We start from the raw sequence: 17,583 nt of genomic DNA, 5'->3' as shown, positions 1-17,583 counted from the left end.
AAGGCTGCAGGGGCGCGGCGCGGCGCGGCAGTCACTGCGCAGGCGCGAGCGGGAGGGCGGGGGCGATCCCAGCCGTAGGACAGTGGGCGTTTCCAGCATGGCTCCCTCGCGGTAGTGGGGTTTTGTCTTGGGAAGCGGGGAGAGGCCCGGTTCCCCAAAGAAGTCCCTCCTCATTAGAGCCTGTCGATGCTTAACCCATACGAAGGGGTGAAGGGGTAGAAAGCTTTAGCTAGCCTCGTTTTACTCTTGTGAAATGACGAGTCACCTGCAAAGTTGTCGGAAGAAGGTAGTAACGTACCGTATACGTAGTGGGCCCCCCGTGAGTGGTGATTACTATACTCCTTCACCTCCCTCCACCCCCCCCACCGCTAGCTAGGCGCCCAAGATAGGCACAGTGTAGAATGACGCGAAAAAGTCTAATTGACTGTGTGACCAGAGTTGTTTCAGCTGGATCTGTCGCCGGCACTTGGAGAAATACGTGACATTTAGGACCTATCAGTATGGTAGCATGGATTGTGATACTTGGCTTTATCAAGATAAATGCTCATTTTCTCTGCCTCTTCCTATTGCTGTGACAGAGACGTGACCAAACCAGATTCCTCTGAGTCCTCTTTCTACTCGGCCACATAGGGCCCAATCCTAGCCTGCAGAGCCCTAGTTTTAGCAAGAATCCTGCTAAGTCAGTTTAGGTAGAAACCTCATTCTTGGTATCTGATCAGTTTCCTTTTTCCCTCCTCTTGATGTCTGCATCTTTGGCCTGCCTTTAGCAAGAATCCTATTGAGACAGGTTTGCAAGAATCCCCCAACTTCGCTATCTCCTTTTGATAATTTTCCATCCATTGATCCCTTAATCTGTTACTGTAAATCCCCTGCTGTCTTTGCTGTACTGGGAGTTGAGTTCAGTTTTACTGAAGCTTCTCTCCCCTATTGCAGTAGCGCTGAATAAAATATTTCTTTACTACTTTTAACTAGTACCTTTATTTATTTAACTAACTTTATTTCCTCTTAAGAGCTCTGTGAACTATTGTAAAATATTGAAAACTATGAAAGATTCCACAATTCATTTAATCAAGATAAAGTAACCCAGATAGCACCAAAATAAGTAAAAATATGTCACTACAGTAAGACAATACCTTGAACCAGTTTCTCCACCACTACAGGTCATTCTTACGTTAGAAACAACATGAGCATATTCATCATAGTTGTTCTGATAGAGAAATGGTCCTTGATAAAACTCACAAAATAGAATGTGCAGTTTCCAAACAAGTAGGCAGAAGGAATGGGAAAGGGGAAAGGGAGGACAAAAAAAAAAGTAAAAAGTAAAGTAAAATAAAATATCACATATGCAATAAACCCAAAAACAAAAATTTGGACAAATAAAAGGTACATAAGGATATGGTAGCAATAAATCCAGGTCTCTCAGTAATCACTAGATAGGCACATGGACTTAACTTTCCAATTAAAAGAAAAATAATATAAGACTAAATTTTTAGAAACATAGCTTCATGCTAAAACAAGGATACACACATCTTAAAAGTAGAATGTTGGAAAAAGATACACCTAGCAAATATTAACCAAAGAAAATTCATGTGGCTACATTTAGTTAAATAAAAGATAGCATATTAAGAAAATGTGTTACTAGAAATAGGAAAGATAATTATATAACAATAAAAAGTTAATTCACCAGGAAAAATAGTAATAAGCTCTTTTATATTTAACAATGTAGCTTCAAAATATATAAAGCAAAAATTGAAGGAGAATTGACAAATCCGTTACAGAGGTATTTTTAACCCGTCTTTATCAGTAACTGGTAGGAAAGCTGGCCTCCTCCCCCCAAAATGTCACTGAAGATACGGAATTTCTGAAGAGCAAAGTGAACAACTTTGATTTAATGAATAGACGCATGGAATATTGCATTCAAAAATTAATGAAAACACATTTTTATTACACATTTTTAAAAAAATGACCTCATGCTAGGCTGTAAAATAGTCTTAAACATTTCAAAGAATAGGTATTTTAAAAGCCACACAGTTTCACAATGCCAATTAGATACTTTTCTTTAAAGATTTATTTATTTATTGTAAAGAGAGAGCACACAAGCAGGGGAAGGGCAGAAGGAGAGGGAGGGAATCTCAAGCAGGCTCCCAACTCCTCATTGAGCATGGAGAGCCTGATGTGGGGCTCAATCCCATGACCCTGAGATCATGACCTGAATAGAAATTGAAAGTTGGCAGCTTAACCCACTGAGCCATCCAGGTGACCCCCATTAGACATTTTTAAAAAGACCAGAAACTTCTTTAAACTTTTAGCTAAAGGGAATATTTAGAGATTGGGCCAGTTATGCTAACAGATTCCTTCTTTTACCATACTCTCATTGGACTCCTCTTGAGTTTTTTCAACTGCCCCTTGTTGCATCAAGTACCTCCTTGGTACTTGGACCCAAGGCTCAAATTATCACCCATGTTTCCTTAACTCAGGGGGACCCCCCACTCTCTGCCTAGATCCTCTCCCCACTCTATCCTGGAAGCTCCGTGGGCTCTGAACTGGGGCAGTCATGGAGCTCCTGTCACTTGATTCCTTCCTCCAGACGCCGTCCTGTACTCCTGTTGTTAGGTTTCATGTAGCTCTTCTGGCCTTTTATCCATCCAGTCCTGGAAGTCTGGATCTTGTGCTTTCATCACAGGCAGAAGGGGAAGCTTGGGATTCTTTATTAGATTCTAGCTTACTTCTTAGAACATTAGATTATTATTTTCAATACTGTGATTTCCCATATTTTAATAGATTCACAGGTAAGACATTAATAGATTGCCTCATGTTAAGATATCTTTTATTTTTTTTAATTAGATGACTCCACTGAAATTAAAATCTTTTTTTTTTCAACTTGAGTATAGCTGACACAATGTTACATTAGTCTCAGGTGTATAGCATAGTGATTTGATGAGTTTTTACACTTGTTCACCACAAGTGCAGCTACCCTCTGTACCATATAATGCTATTACCTTATCATTGAGTATATTCCTATGCTGTGCCATTTATTTATTCCTGTGACTTGTCCATTCCATAACTGAAGACATAATCTTCACTCCCCTTTACCCATTTTGCCCATCTCTCCCCACCCCTCCCCGTCAGTTTGTTCTCTGTATTTATATTTATAGGTCTGATTCTGCTTTTTGTTTCCTTAGTCATGTGTTTTTGTTTTTGCTCTTTTAGATTCTACATACAAGTGAAATCATACGGTATTTGTCTTTCTCAATCTGACTTAAGGAATCTTTACACACTGTTAGTGGGAACATAAATTCATGGTAGCCACTGTGGAAAACAGTATGGAGGTTCCTCAAAAATAAATAGAAATCCCATATAATCCAATATTTCCACTACTGGGTATTGACCCAAAGAAAACAAAACCACTAATTTGAAAAAATACATGCACCCCTATGTTTACTGCAGCATTATTTACAAGAGCCAAGATATGGAAAGAGCCCAGGTGTCCATCACTGATAGAAGAATGGATAAGGAAGAGGTGGTATATATACACAATGGATTATTACTCATCCATAAAGAAGGATGAGATCATGCCGTTTTGACAGCATGGATGGACCTAGGGCATTATGCTAATTGAAATATTAAAAACCTTAAGGCAGCAAAGGAAGAAAAAGAAACCCTGGGGCAAGAGCATCCTTCTGGCCACAGCAATCTAATAGCCACTTTTCTTTTTCGCTATATTTCCCACCCAGCCTTAGGACCTTCACGAACCCTAAGTTCCTGTCATGGCCCACAGGGCAGCTCTGTGAATGACAGGAGTGACTCTGGTACTTGGAACCCTGTCTTTGCCTACACAACCTTGGTGAGTGGAAGGTAAATGAGGCCCCATACAAGGACAGATATCACCTTCCCTAAGACAAAGGGAGAGCCCTTCCAGACCAGGAATTCCTTAGTTTAAATCCTTTTGTTCAGTCAGTTTTCAGATTTTTTTCATTCATGAATTTTAATATTATCCAGACACACAGAAGCTTCCTGACAGGTTTATACATATAGGGATTGGACGTTACTTTGCCCGGTGATGCTGGTTCCTGACCTTCCCATTTAAGGATTTCTCATCTCCTAGCAGCAGACATAAAGGCATGTGTGGACCTTACCAATGTAGAAGGAGTCTCTGAAAACCACCCACATATAAGGTGTGAGTCATGCCAAGGTACATCCACATTTCTCTATCCCTTTCAGGTCAGTTCTTGGAGAGACCAGGGAATCCAGAGTTTCCTACATGACTGGGGAGTCCTTGGAAATGAGTTTCATCTTGAGTCAAGGAAGAAGAATCACATCCTGACAAGGACAGTTGCTTTGTCCCCAAGCCCAGGGCCATAAAGAAGAGCTGGCAAAGTGTCCCCAGATGCTGATAAGTTTGTAGGATTTACATTGGACTGATTATACATGTGGCTAACAAGTGAACCCTGGCCCATATTCATGGAGAAGGCCTACAGCAGACCCTGGGCCAGAACTGGGAGGAACATATCTCCTCAGGTAGGTCTCTTCCATATTCGACTTTATGGCCCTTAAGTGACCTACATGGCCTGGCCCTGCCACCACTCTGTGGCCCTGAGCAGGGTGGAGAATTTTGAGACCAGCTTCTGGCCATGGTCCCAGCTGCATGAGACTGGAAAGGACTTAACAGTCTGAGCTTGTCTCTCTTTCTTGGTTGCTCCTCAATAAGTGGAGCCCATAGCAATGGCGCCATAGGGTTCTGTTGCCAGCCTGTTCAGAGTGACCTTGGCCGCTGTGGAAGGCAAGTGTCAAGGCAGTGATCCAGGGTCAGAGGTCTGGGCCAGCCCTGAAAGTGTCTGTTCCATATAGTTCTTCCCTGTGCATATGGCCTTCTCCCACTTCCCAGGTCCAGCTCCAGGCCTGGCCCATCTACGTTCCTGAGGGTCAGTTTGGGGTCCCTCCCACAATAAACTATATTGAGGACACCCAAGTAGTGGGATGGATTCTGGGAACCTTGGGTCCTGGCTGGTCACATCTATACGCATTTTCTGTACTTCTGCTTGGAGACCTGCTTGGAGCATGTCTCACTCTGAACCAGATCTAGAACTTAAATTTAGAACTCAAAGTCATTTAAACCTGGATCCCACTTCTGTTTGAGGGACCAGGGTTGCACCTATTGAACTGCAACATCAGAGGCTTAGCATTATGTTGGAGAACGTTCACTAAAATGATCTAGCCAGTTGTTAAAAAAAATAAACCAGCAAATAGAAATAAAGATCTTGTGGAGGTGGTAAGTACTCAGATTTGCCACAGTATTATCTACCATATTGCCACATATTATGTACAATGTCTAGTTTCCAACAAAAAATATGAGACAGGAAATGATGCCCCGTACGTACACTGGGAAATAAGCAGGCCCCAGAAACTGCCTGTTAATAGATGTTGGATTAAGCAGAAAAAGACCTCCAAATAGCTGGAAAGTACAATTGAAATGAAAAACTTACTAGAGGGTCTTAACAGATTTGAACTAGTAAAAGAAAGAATTGGCAAACATTGATAGATAGAAATTATGTAATCTGAAAGAAAAAATAAAAAATAAAAGGAGACTCGGGGAAAATGTGGGGCATGGTAAAGCACACCCACATATGTTTAAAGGCAGAACCAGGGCAGAGAAGGGAGCAGAAAAATATTTTGAGGAAATAGTGACTGAAAATATCCAAAATTTATTGAAAAACAAAACCCCACAGAGTCAGAAAGCTCAACAAACACCCAAGTAAAATGAGTTTAGAAGAGATACACAATTAGATATATCATATTAAAAATACAAAGAGACATGAAAAGTATAGATTGTTCTAGGCAGAGCAATCTGTACTTTTAATGCCATTCTGATCAAAATTCCACCGGTATTTTTCAAAGAACTGGAGCAGATAATCTTAAAATTTGTATGGAATCAGAAGAGACCCCGAATTGCTAAGGAAATATTGAAAAAGAAAAACAAAACTGGCAGCATCACGTTACTTGATTTCAAGCTACAAAGCTGTGATCACCAAGACAGCATGGTACTGGCATAAAAACAGACACATAGACCAGTGGAACAGAGTAGAGAGCCCAGATATGGACCCTCAACTCTATGGTCAAATAATCTTCAACAATGCAGGAAAAAAATATACAGTGGAAAAAAGACAGTCTCTTCAATAAATGGTGCTGGGAAAATTGGACAGCTATATGTAGAAGAATGAAACTCGACCATTCTCTTACACTGTACACAAAGATAAACTCGAAATGGATAAAAGACCTCAACGTGAGACAGGAATCCATCAGAATCCTAGAGGAGAACATAGGCAGTAATCTCTTCGATATCAGCCACAGCAACTTCTTTCAAGATATGTCTCCAAAGGCAAAGGAAACAAAAGCCAAAATGAATTTTTGGGACTTCATCAAGATCAAAAGCTTCTGCACAGCAAAGGAAACAGTCAACAAAACAAAGAGGCAACCCACGGAATGGGAGGAGATATTTGCAAATGACAGTACAGACAAAAGGCTGATATCCAGGATCTATAAAGAACTTCTCAAACTCAACACACACAAAATAGATAATCATGTCAAAAAATGGGCAGAAAACATGAACAGACACTTGTCCAATGAAGACATACAAATGGCTATCAGACACATGAAAAAATGTTCATCATCACCAGCTATCAGGGAGATTCAAATTAAAACCACATTGAGATACCACCTTATACCAGTTAGAATGGCCAAAATTAGCAAGACAGGAAACAACATGTATTGGAGAGGATTTGGAGAAAGGGGAACCCTTTTACACTGTTGGTGGGAATGCAGGTTGGTGCAGCCAATTTGGAGAACAGAGTGGAGATTCCTTAAGAAATTAAAAATAGGGGCACCTGGGTGGCTCAGTGGGTTAAGCCCCTGCCTTCGGCTCAGGTCATGATCTCAGGATTCTGGGATCGAGCCCTGCATTGGGCTCTCTGCTCAGCAGGGAGCCTGCTTCCTCCTCTCTCTCCGTCTGCCTGTCTGCCTACTTGTGATCTCTATCTGTCAAATAAATAAATAAAATCTTTAAAAAAAAAAGAAATTAAAAATAGAGCTTCCTATGACCTTGCAATTGCACTAATGGGTATTTACCCCAAAGATACAGGTGTAGTGAAAAGAAGGGCCATCTGTACCCCAATGTTCATAGCAGCAATGGCCACGGTTGCCAAACTGTGGAAAGAACCAGGATGCCCTTCAACAGATGAATGGATAAGGAAGATGTGGTCCATATACACTATGGAGTATTATGCCTCCATCAGAAAGGATGAATACCCAACTTTTGTAGCAACATGGACGGGACTGGAAGAGATTATGATGAGTGAAATAAGTCAAGCAGAGAGAGTCAATTATCATATGGTTTCACTTATTTGTGGAGCATAACAAATAACACGGAGGACATGGGGAGATGGAGAGGAGAAGGGAGTTGAGGGAAATTGGAAGGGGAGATGAACCATGAGAGACTATGGACTCTGAAAAACAATATGAAGGTTTGGAAGGGGCGGGGGGAGGAAGGTTGGGGGAGCCAGGTGGTGGGTATTATGGAGGGCACGTATTGCATGGAGCACTGTGTGTGGTGCATAAACAATGAATTCTGTTACACTGAAAAGAAATTTTAAAAAATAATAAAAAAAAAAAAATACAAAGAGACAAGGGGTGCCTGGGTGGCTCAGTGGGTTAAGCCTCTGCCTTTGGCTCAGGTCATGATCTCAGGGTCCTGGGATCAAGCCCCGCATTGGGCTCTGCTCAGCAATGAGCCTGCTTCCCCTTCTGTCTCTGCCTGCCTCTCTGCCTACTTGTGATCTCTCTATCTCTCTGTCAAATAAACAAATAAAATCTTTAAAAAAAAAATACAAAGAGACAAAACCAAAGGGATAATCTTGAATACAGCAGGAAAATAATCACTCCTCACCTAGAAGGGAAACAGTAAGAACAGCCATCTTCTTATCAGAGACAGTGGAGGCTACAAAGCTGTAGGCAACATATTCAAAGAGCTCGGAGGAAAAAAATCTGTCAAACAAGAATCACATATTCAGCAAGGCTATCTTTTTCTTTTTTAAGATTTTATTTATTTATTTGACAGAGAGAGAGAGAGAGAGGGAGAATACATGCACAAGCTGGGGAGAGGGAAAGGGAGAAGCAGGCTCCCCACTGAGCAGGGAGCCTGATGTGGCACTCTATCCCAGGACCCTAGGATCACAACCTGAGCCAAAAGTAGATGCTTAACTTGACTGAGCCACCCAGGGTGCTGTTCAGCAAAGCTATTTTCAAAAAATGAAGACAAAATAAAGATGACCCAGATAAACAAAAACAAAATTTGTTGCTACCCAACCCATCTTGCAAAAGATTAAAAGGAAGTTTTTCAGATGATAATTTAAATTGACATGATAAAACAGAATGCTGGAAAAGATCATTGTGTAGTTATAAGAGATAATATATATGCAGATTTCTCACCCTTTTCCTAACTGATTTACAAAATAATAATATCAAACAATATGCATATAATATATTGTCAGCCTAACATTTAGAAATCTATATTTGTCAGTAACAGCACAAAGAAGGTAGTGGAAGCAAAGCTGTTTGGGGCTAAAAAGATTACTTGAGACAGTAACTGGAATCCACAAAAACAAATGAAGAATACCAGAAATGGTAAATAATGAGGTTAATATTTTAAAAAGCTATAAATAGTTACTTGTTTTCCTTTTTTTGTGTGTGCACTTCTTCAAAAGTCACAACACTATGTAATAACTATAACAATGTACTTGTTGGGTTTGTAGGTTTTATAGATGTAGTATGTCTAACAATAATACCACAAAAAGGAGTGAAGAGGAATAGTTGTATAGTGGTAATGTTTCTGTATTTCACTGGAACTAAGTTACAATAAATCTGAAACTGATTTTAGTAAGTTAAGATGTAGAAGGTAAGCCTAGAGGAAACATTAAAGAAACAACTTTAAAAATTATAGTGAAAAAAATCCTAGAAATTAAAATGTTACTTTGTAAAATTTCTGCTTACTGTAAAAGAAGAATAGAGGAACAAAAAATACATAAGACATGTAGAAAACAAAAGCTAAAATGCAGTTGTAAATAAACTATGTCCCTAAAAGTCTTAAATGTGAATGGATTACAACACATTCAAAAGGTAAGATTGTCAGTCTAGATTAAAAAAAACAAGGTTGAACCATATGCTGTCTACAGGAGACATATATTAGATTCAAAGATACAGACAGATTGAAAGTAAAAGGATGAATAAATAGATTTCATGCAAAGACCAATCACAATAAAGCTGGAGTAGCTACACTAATATAAGACAAGATAGACTTCAAAACAAAAAATGTTGGGGTGCTTGGGTGACTCAGTCAGCTAAGTCTCCAACTCTTGATTTTGGCTCAGGTCAGGATCTCAGGGTTGTGAGATCATGCCCCACACTGGGCTCTGCACTAGGCGTGGAGCCTGCTTAAGATTTTCTCTTTCCCCCTCCCTCTGCCTCTTCCTCTCCCCAGTCTCTTTCTCTCTCTAAAAAAAAAAAAAAAAAAAGAGAAAGAAAGAAAGAAAAGTTACTGGAGATTAAGAAGGACATTTTATAATGATGAAAAAACCATTACATTAATAATATATAATAATTCAAGGGGTGAGCCATTCTGCATTCCTCTCAGTAATGTGTGACTGTTCTAGTTGTATTATAACCTTGTCTGCACTTGGCATTGTCGGTCTTTTAAATTTTAGGCATTCTGATGTGGGGATGTCTGTGTGGGTATGTATGAGATGTCGCTCATTGTGGTTATAATTTGCTTTTCCCCAATAATTAATTTTGAATAGCTTTTTATGACTTAATTGACATCTGTGTATCTTCTTAAGTGAAGGGCTCAGATCTTTTTTACGGGCCTGTTTGTCTGTAAATGTTCTTTATATATTCTGCATTAAAGCCCTTAATTAGAAAAAGCATAAGAATTAAAAACATATATGCACCTAATAACAGAACACCAAAAACATTAAGTAAAAACTGACAGAAAAAGGGGCACCTGGATGGCTTAGTCAGTTAAGTGTCTAACTCTTCATTTTGGCTCAGGTCATGATCTTAGAGTCATGGGATCAAGTCCCGTGTTGGGCTCCATGCTCAGTGGGGAGTCTGCTAGAGATTCAAACAAATAAATAAATCTTTAAATATGTATGGTTGCTTAGGATTGGGGGTATAGAAGGGAATGGGACAGTGATAGTGGAGTATGGGGTTTTATTTTGTTGAGGTGATGAAAATGTTCCAAAATTGCCTGTGGTGATGGTTACACATACCTGAGAATATACTAACAACCAACTAGTCCTTTGGGCAAGCCTCCAGAAAGCAAGACCACTGACTGCACAGTCGATGTTTCTCTTTCCCTCTAAAGGAGAAGCCCAGAGCTGGGAGTTTTCTCCTGAATGTGCTTTGCTGGGCCACACAAGGGACGTGGCTGGGGTTGGTAAAATGTCACCAGTTTCACCATCCACCCCAATGCATTTCTTATTGGCTTTGCACTCACTTGAGTACTGCAGTGTCTTAACTGCTTTCTGGAGTTCTCAAAAGCAGTTTGTTCCATATCTTCTTGTTAGACAAAGTCTCTGTGGGAGAATGAAGGCCTGGGCCTTTCTAGCCCACCATTTTGCTGACATCATTCCTCTGGGTTCATAGATCTTTTATTATGTTGTACCTTTGAGGTTTCTGCTGAGAAGTCTGCTTTTTCAAATTTTTTCCCTTTATATGTAAGGTGTTATTTTGCTCTCTAACCTCTTTCAAGAATTTTTTCTTTGACTTTAGTTTTCAGAAGTTTATACGTGTTTTGGTTTTATGTTTTTTAGGGTTAACTCAGCTTCTTGAATCTATAGGTTTATGTCACTTGATAAACTTGGGAATTTTCAGCTAAAAATGCTCCAAAGACTTTACAGGCCAATCCTCTTTCTCCCCTCCCTTCTGAACTCAGATGATGTATTAGATCTTTTGTTATACAGAATCTGTATTTTTTTTGTCTGTTTTCTCTCCTTCGTTAAGATTGAGTAATTTATACTGTTTTATCAAGTCCGTAGATATTGTTCCCTCCATCCAGTTCTGCTCTCGAGCCCACACAGTGAGCTCTAAAATTTTCACTTACAGTATGTTTTCAATTCTAAAATTTCCATTTGTTTCTTCATTTCTTCCATTCCTTTGCTGAGACTTTAAATTTCTTAGCTGAGACCCTGTTTTTTGTTTCAAGCATTTGCATAATTGCCCACTACAGTATTTTTATGATGGCTGCTTTCAAATCTTTGTTAGATTATTGTAATATCTGTCACCAACTTGTTAATTGTTAGGGTCCGTGATCAAAGGAACGAGACTGATATAAAGTAAAAATCAAAGCTTTATTTCACGCCAATCAAATCTTTATTTGAAATAAAACAAAGCTTTATTTCACACAAATCAAACTGACCGGTCAGGGCTGTCTCTTATGAAAAGGTGACGACGATGACCCCGGCAAGTCCACTCCCAACGTGGCTGCTCTGGACAAGGCCTTTCTGTAGACGAGGCCACTCCCAGGATGAGGCCGCAGCTGATGAGGTCGCTCCTCAGACAGGGCTGCTCCCCGGGAAAGTCTGCTCCCCGGACAAGGGCTGCTCCAGCGAGGCTGCTCCTCGGACAAGGCTGCTCACAAAAAGAGGCCACTCTGGAGGAAGGCCACTCTGGAGGATGCTTCCTCCAACAGGGCTGCTCACCGAGGAAGCCTCTTTCCAGAGGAAGCCGCTCCCCAGAATGGCGCAGCTCCAGTGAGGCTGCGGCTCAGGGTATCAAGGCCGCTCCTGGCAGCGAAGCCATTCGCAGCGAGGTTGCTGGCGTCTAGGCCATTCCCCGCTGTGTGTCAGCGGGGCCACTGGTGTCGGGACCGCTGGCGTCAGGACCACTGGCAGCTCGGCTGCTGCTGGAGTGCTGGGACTGCTGGCGGCTCGGCTGCAGGTGGCTCCGCTGCTCCCCGTGGCACCGCTGCCCAAGCCGTGGTGTGGGCGGGGCTGCTGGCATCGGGGCCTCCGGCAGCTCTGCGCCGCTGGCTGCTCGTCTAGCTCTGACAAGAGCTGTCACAACTCTCACAGCTCTTACAAGAGCTGCTACAACTCCTACAGCTCTTACAAGAGCTGTCACAGCTCTCCTTCTTCTGCTCCCGCCGACTCTCCTTCTGCCCCTCCTTCTGCCCCTCCTTCTGCCCTTCCTTCTGCCCCCGACTCTCCTTCTTCTGCTCCTTCTGACAGCTCTCCTTTTTCTGCCCCCGCCAGCCTCGCAGACCAACCTTTATGGGGGTGGTTGAGCCCCGCCCCTACACAGTTAGCCACTTGAATCGCAATTTACCCAGTGGATATACCCACGCCCCACTGATTGGATGTCTCCACCGGCCTGCCCCGCCCCTACTTCCGGGGTTCACAAGCTAGTTCCTCTGGGAGGGGCAGGCCCTTACACTAATGTCTGTTAATTGTCTTTTTTTTCATTCAAGTGAGCTTCCTTGTTCTTGGTCTGAGAAAAGTCTTTTGTTGAATCCTGGACATTTTGAATGTAGCTGTGAAAACTGGATCTGATTTGAACCTTCTGTCTCACCTGGCTTGCTTTGATACTGCTCTAGCAAAGGAAGAGGTGGTGCTACCTCATTATGGCCATGGTGGGTAGAAGCCCAACTTCCCCATTTGTCCACCTTCCCAAATACTTAAGGAGGTAAGGGTTGGGATTTCTAGTTCCTCACTAGGCCTTCACTGACATTATTCTGGCTGAGGAGTTAGAGGGCCCTGTCACTACTCTTTTGGCCTCCAGTGACACCATAAGGTGGGATTGTGGCCTCATTACTGCTGGGCGGTAGTGAAAGTTCCAGCTTTGCTCTAGGCCTCCTCTGACACCACTCCAAAAGGGAGGGGGAGGGGATGCTCTCTTACTATTGGGTGCGAGTGGAGAATGTCCAGGTTCCCCACATGGTCTCCACTATCGTTGCTAAGAAAGTGGGGTGTTTATTGGCAGCCAGCATGGATGCATGTCCTAGCTCTTGGCCTTTTCTGACACCACCCAGAAGGGTTTTATGACCCCTCTTTATAGTCTCACAAGGAGGGTGAGGAGTCTAGGGTCCCCACTCAGTCTTTGCTGGTGTGGGTAGGGATAGGACTAGTTTTTTCTGTTGTTTGGCTGAAGTAGAGTGGTTATTATCTAAGAATTTTTTGTCTTGCTAGGGATACCCCTTTCTTGGCCCTTTGGTTAAAGAATACAGGCTCATGTTGGGGCTTTGCAATATTTTTATGTTTTTGTGTTCCTGGTTCTTCAGCTCCAAGTCTGGGGCATATGAAGCAAAAAACCCCACAATCACCATATCATTCCTCTTTTCCTGAGGTTCCTACCTGACCTACCTTCTCTCCACTTTTCAGTCTTTTTATGAGTTTTTAGATATACTTAATGGGAAAAATAAGGAAAATTATATCTGTCTACTCCATTTTCCTACAATAATTCACTTTTTAAAAGGTTGAAATTTTTAGTTTATAATGTATAATTTAATTATTTTATCCAACAATATGTGCCAGTAGTATTACTAACAATTTGATAGATGAGAATAGTATTTCTTTGTAGTTCTTTTTGTGCTCATATCAACATTTCTACACAAAAAATGCATAAGATGTAAATTTAAAATTTTGAGTTGATCTACACCAGTAGGAACTGTAACAGTAGATGAAACAACACAGTGGAATTTGTATAGTTGAAAAGGCCAGAGGCTATGTAACTTGAAGCAGAATGGGGGCAGACAAATATGCAGATCTCTTGACTCTTTGTCCAGTGTTCCAACAAGAAGTTATCTCTCAAAATGAAAAACTTTTTCTTATAACTCTCAGAAAATGTATTCCAGAAACACTTGGTTTTGTAACCCGAAACATACTGACCTACAATACTAACTGAATTCTATCTTCTGATTTTGAAAGTATAATTGCACCTTGATTTTGAAAAATCTAAAATTTAAAGCTTCATAAAGTCAGCTTTAAGAATTTTATCACCTGGGGCATTTGGCAAAATACCAGAGCAATTGTCAGGCATCAAGAATGGAGCTACCCTCCGTTTTCTGTACTGCTCACTGAGAACAGTTTTTCCCAATGCTTACTGACAATAACGTGTCTTTCAGCCAGTCTCACAAGCCAGAAATTGTCAAATCAGCCTTCAGTCCCATCAGAGTAGCCTTCAAATTGACCATTTGTTCCTCAGATATGAACAGTGATTTAATATCTAAAGGATCATATCCCAGCTATTATAGTCTCAGACAGCACTCAAGGTCTCTGATAACCTAATTCAAGCTTTCATTTCCAATATTATTTTTTCTTTTATCTTATCAGGAGCCCTCTACACCAGAAAGACTAGTTTCCCGCTGGTTCCTACAGATGCTTTATTCACTCTTGCTCTGAGCCTTTTGTTCCTATAGTACATTTGCCCTTGCCTTTCCCTTCCTCTCCAGATATTAAGATTCCATCCACTCTTCAGATTTGAATGATTAAAAATTCTGCTCTCAATTCTTAGAATACAGTCTTGGTCAGTTCTTCAGACTTGTATTTATTAAGGAAGAAACCTGATCTTATACACACATACACATATATGATGATATATTATAACCAAGTAGGATTTATTCAAAGGAATGTGATATTCGTTAACATAAAAATTCAATGTACTCTATTAAAAGTGTGAAGAAAAAATAAGGTCATGTTGATCCAGTGCAGAAAATGAATATGACAAAATACCACCATTTGTGATAAAAAAACAAACAAACAAACAAACAAACCTCACAGCACACTAGGAATACAAGGGAATGTCCTTATTCTGATAACAGATAACCACAAATTAAAGCTCACACATTAAATGGTAAAATACTGAATGCTATTATTTGTATTCAACATTGCACTGGCTTGCACCATATAGTACTATAATGTAAAAAAAGAATTTAAAAGGTATTACGAGTAGAAAAGAAAAAATAAGATGGCCATTATTTACAGATGATGATTGTATATGCAGAAATTCCAAAAGAATATACAAATAAGCTATTGGAAGAAAGTGAATTTATCAAGGTTACTGGATATAAGGTCAATGTACAAAAATCAGTTGTATTTCTATGTACTAGTAAGAAATAATTGGAAAATAAAGTTTAAAGATTTTTTTTTAATTTATTTACTTGTCAGAGAGAGAGGGAGAGAGAGCGAGCACAGGCAGACAGAATGGCAGGCAGAGGCAGAGGGAGAAGCAGGCTCCCTGACGAGCAAGGAGCCCGATGCGGGACTCGATCCCAGGACGCTGGGATCATGACCTGAGCCGAAGGCAGCTGCCTAACCAACTGAGCCACCCAGGTGTCCCGAAAATGAAGTTTAAAAAATACTGTTTGCAGTAGTACAGTGAGCACGTCGTGTCCTCTCATGATTCCTTGTCATTGCACAAACTTTTCCTCTGATGTGAATGCCTTTCCATCTATCTCCACACACCTACCTTTTGAATTCCTACATTTCTTTCCAGTCTCTCTTCCTTCTTATAATTCCTTATAACTCTTAAAGCATTCTTTCTTCCCCTTCCTAAGAATTTTTTTTAAAAGGTTTTATTTATTTGGGAGAGAGAGAGCCAGAGATAGTGAGAAAGCACAAGCAGGGAGGAGAGGGAGAAGCAGACTCCCCACTGAGTAGGGAACCCAATGCCGGACTCTCTCCCAGGACCCTGGGATCATGACCTGGGCCAAAGGCAGACACTTAACTGAGCTACCCAGGCACCACCCCCTTCCCAAGTAGTTTTTAAACTCTAATTCACAAGCAATTTTTCTTGAAAAAAACAAAAAGTAACACAAGTGCCAAACATAGAAAAGTGATAAAGGTGGAGCTTTTGACCCAAGAATGTAGAATGAACTCAGAGCCATGACTTTCTAAAAACATCTGCAAATCACAGATTGAAATTCATTAACATATTTTAGATACCCAAAGGCCACAAAATTGCTACTATAATTAATATCTCTAAAAAATGAATCTTTCTCCCACTTTATAGAAGATAAGGTCAGCAGGAGGAAATTCCTTCACCTCCAAATCAAACAGGAACTTATCTGCATTCCCGTCTTTCTGTAGGCTTTTTCCTCCACCCTAAAGTTAATTTCTACACCTGTGTTCTAACCCTGATTCCCTTAGAACATTGCAGAAAATGTGTCCCACCTAATGTTCTCCTTTAATTCACCCTCAGCATGTGTATGCTGTTGTCCCATTAACACAGAAATCATTTTCTCCCCTCTAAACACAGTCTTCTTTTCTTCTCTTCCTTTAAGCTTCTTGAAACATGTCTGAAACAGCCCACTAGTTCTCACCTTCCTATTAATAATCCAACCTAGAATAATCTGGCTTCCATTCACCATAAATCACTGAAGTCTCCAGTACTGTCTTGGTTACCAATTCCAGTTTACTCCTTATTACTTGATTTGTGGCATCTAACACTACTGACTATCTGATGACATTCATTTCACCTTTGGGCTCAGTGACATCACTCTTCTGGCTGTAGAGCCATTTCATTTCATCTAGTTCAATTCCTCCTCTTTGACTAGCTTTGACCAGCTCCTTATATATAGGTGTTTTCCTGGGTTTTAACTGTGACTCCTTTGTTTCTCATTCTAATCCTGTTCTCTGCTGACGAATTTCATATACCGTGGTTCTGACTACCAACTCTATTTTAATTACTCCTAATACTAGTCTGCTGGCTCATAATTCCCTCTTGGATCCATACGATCAACTTTAACATGTGCCAGATCACACTGGTTCACTCCTGTATTGCCTGCTTGGCGAATGGCACCATCAACCATCCAGTTAACCAGGAAGAAGCCTGGGAGTCAACCTACCTTCCTTCTTAACTCACCACTCCCAATTATTTGATTGTAAAAACCATATTTTACCACGTTAATATTTGTCACACATTCTTCACTTCCCTGCCCCGGGCGTGAGTTTAGAGCCTCATTTACCTATCATTCAAGTTACTGTCACAGCCCATACTCTAGGCTCCAGTCTGCTCAGTTGTCCTCAAGCTCCTAAACTCATTCTCCATATATTATTGTCAGACAATTTCCTTTATGTATCATCTTTCATCAGTTCCATAATTCAGAATCAAATTCAGGTTCCTTAGAATGGCAGTTAAGACCTTTGGTTATCTGGTATCTGCCTCCTTCTCAAGCTTCAACATCTGTCATTCTCATTTCTTAATAGATGTTCTACAAATGTGCCATGCTGTCATGCACCTGGATCTTTGCATGTGTGGCTGTCTCTCTTTTATGTACTTATCTCACTCTCTGGAAAATTCCTCTTCTTCCAGAACTGGGCTCAGACATCCCTGTCTCTGGGACACTAAATCTGATCAAGCTCCCTTGGTTAGACTCCATTCCTTCTTTCTGAATTCTGAGCAAATGTCTGCAAGATGTTCGGTAACACGGTGCCTCTGTACCATTTCTTTCTCTGTGAAAACTTCAAGACATTATGATAATTTGCTTATTTACTCACTATTCCCTTCAGCCCCATCCTCTCAATTCTTGCCTTCTTGAAG

General features: G+C 40.8%; 1 long non-coding RNA gene across 1 annotated transcript in view; it reads left to right on the top strand.

Annotated features, from left to right (window-relative positions):
- LOC125099855 (uncharacterized) overlaps positions 1-17,583 on the top strand; it is a 59,963-nt gene that overhangs the window by 25,192 nt on the left and 17,188 nt on the right. Inside the window, exon 4 of the long non-coding RNA XR_007127378.1 lies at positions 4,222-4,518. This is a non-coding gene — a long non-coding RNA (uncharacterized LOC125099855). The remainder of the gene's footprint in view (positions 1-4,221; positions 4,519-17,583) is intronic.

The sequence above is a fragment of the Lutra lutra genome, chromosome 5 (genome assembly GCF_902655055.1).
Source record: "Lutra lutra chromosome 5, mLutLut1.2, whole genome shotgun sequence".
Classification (NCBI taxonomy): Eukaryota; Metazoa; Chordata; class Mammalia; order Carnivora; family Mustelidae; genus Lutra; species Lutra lutra.
Note: the sequence above shows the minus strand (reverse complement) of the source record. Positions and strands in the feature narration are given on the sequence as shown.